Source organism: Athalia rosae, chromosome 4, assembly GCF_917208135.1.
Source record: "Athalia rosae chromosome 4, iyAthRosa1.1, whole genome shotgun sequence".
In the NCBI taxonomy this organism is placed as follows: Eukaryota; Metazoa; Arthropoda; class Insecta; order Hymenoptera; family Athaliidae; genus Athalia; species Athalia rosae.
In genome coordinates this window covers 10,745,001-10,750,000 of record NC_064029.1, presented here as the reverse complement: position 1 = coordinate 10,750,000, position 5,000 = coordinate 10,745,001, and the positions used below count along the sequence as shown (strand labels likewise).

Sequence of the window (5,000 nt, the reverse complement as noted above, 5' to 3'; positions counted from 1 at the left end):
AGTTTCTTTTCCTCCGCTTATTAATATGCTTAAATTCAGCGGGTAGTCTCGCCTGCTCTGAGGTCGTCAAAGAATCGTTCGAACAAAACATATCGTGGTGTGTTTTTCAACGGAGACGACTAGGGTGTGATCGAGAGGGGGAGCGCAAAATAAAAAAAAAATCACGGACGATCATCGAAAATCTGACTCCGCGGATATTCTTATTTTTTACTCCACCTTTTCTCGTCAACCCGACAAACGACACGCGCGCGCCACACAACCGTCATCAATTCGACGATGAGGCGTTTGGCACGCGGGTCGTTTCTCTTACCAAAATTTTTGCTAACGGCAACCCGTTCGTCAAAACGGGCGGCAACGCAGGTATCGCGCGGCTCGGATCGACGTTCCTCTCGACTATTATACTAGCGCTGGGACGCGACGACCGGCCACACGACCGCGATGCACCAACCCGCCGACTTTTGCGCGGTTGACGCGAGTCGTACCGTGTCAGTCTCTCAAAATCGTTTGAGGCGACGCCGCGGGCTCGCGCGCGACTCGCGCGCGGACCACAGCGGTGAACGCCCAATTCTTGCGCACGCGACCCTCGCTCCTCTTGCGAGGTGGGGCCACGTGCAGTAGTTTGTTTTGTAACGACCCTCAGCCAGGCGTGGTCCGGGATATGTATCCGTGGACCGCAATGTGCGTTCGAAATGTCGATGTTCATGTGTCCTGCAGTTCACAAGTAGACGCGCAATTAGCTGCGTTCTTCATCGACCCACGAGCCAAGTGATCCACCGTTCAGGGTAATCGTTTTTTCACTTTGCATCGTGTCTCCGGCCGCACCTCGAGTCAAAACGGAGGGCAGAGGAGACACTTTGACAATTGTTCGGTTGTTACGCCGGCTCGTCGTGACGCGAAGAATCTTGCGATCATTCGTGCACCTCGCTTCAAGCGTTTCTTTGTACGATCAGTTCGAATGTGATTCCAATATCAAGCGCGTGACGCGCGGAACCCCTCCGAAAGGCTCGAGCGCGGCTTGTACTCTACAACACTTTACGTGCGAGGAGGAAGCCGCGTATAATTCGATCGAGCCATATTTTTTGTGTCTGGGGGGAACCACGGCACGTGGATTTTGGTAATGTTGCGCAAAAGGAATAAGATCTCAATTGCATTTCACGGGGCGAAAGTTCGTCGCCAACCTTCCGCCGCGGAGAACGCGACGTCACCCCGGTGGAGCTAAACTCCAGCCGGAGCAGGTTACCCCGTGAAAGTATGGTAACTTTTCTTCATGTGTATCTTTGAAAAGAAACAATTTGAAAAAAAAGCATAAAAAAAACCGTTCGATCAATCGCGCGCCACGCCTCGTACAAAGCGGGGGGATCGACCGAACGGTTGATTCAAACGCACACCAAGCGTCCCGTTCAACAGAAGCGGGCACTTGGTCGCCTCAGCAACGCGCACAATGTCGCTACCTCACACAAATCTGATCGACGAATGGCATCACGATCCGCATCGCTATCGTCCAGAATGGAAAGAGAGTTTTCGTTCTTGCGCCCCCGTAGGTTGGCGTAGTAGCAATGTCCTTTTATTTTTCTAGTGTTTTTTTTACCCATAGCCATTTATGCCTTAGTTTGTTTTTGGCTGCTGCACACGATATATTTTACCGTGATACACTAGTTGTAATGTCCTTTTTATATTATTTTCTCTCTCTTCCAACGGACATAGCAAGATCGTTCGTCGTCGACGTGTGTGAGTGCGACACGAGCCGTTTCGGCCGTTACGTAGTTCGATATTCGTGACACGCGTAAAATGTACGCCACCTCTTGTGCCATGTGTGTCTTTTGACTGGATTATAATTGCGTGAGATTCACGGTGGAATCTACCAAAATAATCATCGATTCGCTGCTTTTTTTTTCGCAGTAACGAAACGTTAATGATCCTTCCGCAGGTTCACCTACGGAAACCTTGTTACGACTTTTACTTCCTCTAAATGATCAAGTTTGGTCATCTTCCCGGCAACATCGGCAATGCCGAGGCATTGCCGCGTACCAGTCCGAAGACCTCACTAAATCATTCAATCGGTAGTAGCGACGGGCGGTGTGTACAAAGGGCAGGGACGTAATCAACGCGAGCTTATGACTCGCGCTTACTGGGAATTCCTCGTTCATGGGGAATAATTGCAAGCCCCAATCCCTAGCACGAAGGAGGTTCAGCGGGTTACCCGGGCCTTTCGGCCAGGGAAGACACGCTGATTCCTTCAGTGTAGCGCGCGTGCGGCCCAGAACATCTAAGGGCATCACAGACCTGTTATTGCTCAATCTCGTGCGGCTAGAAGCCGCCTGTCCCTCTAAGAAGATTTATTTGTACGCCGGTAGTAAAAACCTCCCGACCGAAGCCGGGGGCCTTCGAGATACCGGAAAGTACGCCTATTTAGCAGGCTAGAGTCTCGTTCGTTATCGGAATTAACCAGACAAATCGCTCCACCAACTAAGAACGGCCATGCACCACCACCCACCGAATCAAGAAAGAGCTCTCAATCTGTCAATCCTTCCGGTGTCCGGGCCTGGTGAGGTTTCCCGTGTTGAGTCAAATTAAGCCGCAGGCTCCACTCCTGGTGGTGCCCTTCCGTCAATTCCTTTAAGTTTCAGCTTTGCAACCATACTTCCCCCGGAACCCAAAAGCTTTGGTTTCCCGGAAGCTGCCCGCCGAGTCATCGGAGGAACTTCGGCGGATCGCTAGCTGGCATCGTTTATGGTTAGAACTAGGGCGGTATCTGATCGCCTTCGAACCTCTAACTTTCGTTCTTGATTAAAGAAAACATTTTTGGCAAATGCTTTCGCTTCTGTCCGTCTTGCGACGATCCAAGAATTTCACCTCTAACGTCGCAATACGAATGCCCCCATCTGTTCCTATTAATCATTACCTCGGGGTTCCGAAAACCAACAAAATAGAACCGAGGTCCTATTCCATTATTCCATGCACACAGTATTCAGGCGAAAATAGCCTGCTTTAAGCACTCTAATTTGTTCAAAGTAAACGTACCGGCCCACCTCGACACTCAATGAAGAGCACCGCGATGGGATATTAGTTGGGCCGCCCCGAAAGGCTAAGCCCACCGGTAGGACGTCCCACAATCATGCCAGTTAAACACCGCGAGCGGTGAACCGACAGCGTGGGACACAGATTCAACTACGAGCTTTTTAACCGCAACAACTTTAATATACGCTATTGGAGCTGGAATTACCGCGGCTGCTGGCACCAGACTTGCCCTCCAATTGATCCTCGTTAAAGGATTTAAAGTGTACTCATTCCGATTACGGGGCCTCGGATGAGTCCCGTATCGTTATTTTTCGTCACTACCTCCCCGTGCCGGGAGTGGGTAATTTGCGCGCCTGCTGCCTTCCTTGGATGTGGTAGCCGTTTCTCAGGCTCCCTCTCCGGAATCGAACCCTGATTCCCCGTTACCCGTTACAACCATGGTAGGCGCAGAACCTACCATCGACAGTTGATAAGGCAGACATTTGAAAGATGCGTCGCCGGTACCAAGACCGTGCGATCAGCCCAAAGTTATTCAGAGTCACCAAAGTAAACGGCGGACAGGACGAACCCGCCACCGATTGGTTTTGATCTAATAAAAGCATTCCTCCCATCTCTGGTCGGAACTCTGTTTGCATGTATTAGCTCTAGAATTACCACAGTTATCCAAGTAAATGTGGGTACGATCTAAGAAACCATAACTGATTTAATGAGCCATTCGCGGTTTCACCTTAATATGGCTTGCACTGAGACATGCATGGCTTAATCTTTGAGACAAGCATATGACTACTGGCAGGATCAACCAGGGAGCTTTGTGTTATTGGTAGCTCTTTTCGTGTGTTGCCCCATGCCGCCGAGTCTTTGCCCGGTCGGCCACACGTTTTAATATAATATGTATATCTGGTACCGCACAACTTGTGTACGCGTACTAGCGCTCAGAGCGCTCTGTTCGACTTTGTGTTTCCTCGGGTGAAGACAATTTTTGTCGACTCCCCGGTGCAAATCGTTCGAATTATCCTTCTCGTATCCTTCGGCTAGATTGCAAGCGTCGGGAGTACGATTGGAAATCAATGTGTACCGTCTGCGAACAGACTGTGATACGCACGGAATGTGGCGAGTTGATGCCTCTGTTCGACTGCTTCCCTCGACTTGCGAGAGAAGACTTTCTGGTCACCGCATAAAGGGCCATTCGGTCTTAGACACCGACCCGCGGTTATGTAGTGTCGACGATTCAAATTGAATCATATTTTCTAGACGGAGCGAAGAACTCGCCCCTGCGAAACGTGAGCGCTCGGAAAAACTTTGAACTCGTGAGAGTGGTTCTTACCGGAACGAAACGAACGCCTGTGGTGCGAATCTCCGCTCAGACGAAAAATTTTCAAAATTCGAAAAAAATTTTTGTCTGCGTGTTCGTGACACGGTGAGGACGAAACCATAGCCCCGACAACAAACCCGCAAAGGAATGTCGAGATACGGGCCGAAACAAGTCGAAAGTTCCGAAACCCGAGGACTAGGTGCCGACCGACCGGTCGAGACCGCTCGGTGCATGAAGTATCAACGGTGCCGCTCGGACGTCGGAGCCGGCCGGTCATAACACGTGTTCCTTATGGGGCAAAACAGCAACGCGACCTGAAAAATTTGGCAGTACGTTGGAACTTAGTTCCATGCGAGAATCGTTGGGACTTTGAAAATTTTTCGATCCAACGAGTGATGCGCGACTCTTTCGGACTTTGAAAATTTTTCGTTCCAACGAGTGATGCGCGACTCTTTCGGACTTTGAAAATTTTTCGATCCAACGAGTGATGCGCGACTCTTTCGGACTTTGAAAATTTTTCGTTCCAACGAGTGATGCGCGACTCTTTCGGACTTTGAAAATTTTTCGATCCAACGAGTGATGCGCGACTCTATCGGACTTTGAAAATTTTTCGATCCAACGAGTGATGCGCGACTCTTTCGGACTTTGAAAATTTTTCGATCCAACGAGT

At 50.0% G+C, this 5,000-nt stretch overlaps 3 non-coding genes across 3 annotated transcripts in view; all 3 read right to left on the bottom strand.

The window, feature by feature from the left end:
* Positions 1–66, bottom strand: part of LOC125500803 — a 4,043-nt gene extending 3,977 nt beyond the window's left edge. The window contains exon 1 of the ribosomal RNA XR_007278276.1: positions 1–66. This exon is cut by the window's left edge and continues 3,977 nt beyond it. This is a non-coding gene — a ribosomal RNA (large subunit ribosomal RNA).
* A 564-nt stretch (positions 67–630) lies between these two features.
* LOC125500869 lies at positions 631–785 on the bottom strand. Its single transcript, XR_007278331.1, has one exon. It is a non-coding gene; the product is annotated as a 5.8S ribosomal RNA (ribosomal RNA).
* Positions 786–1,910: 1,125 nt separating this feature from the next.
* Positions 1,911–3,824, bottom strand: LOC125500851. Its single transcript, XR_007278313.1, has one exon. It is a non-coding gene; the product is annotated as a small subunit ribosomal RNA (ribosomal RNA).
* Positions 3,825–5,000: the final 1,176 nt, after the last annotated feature.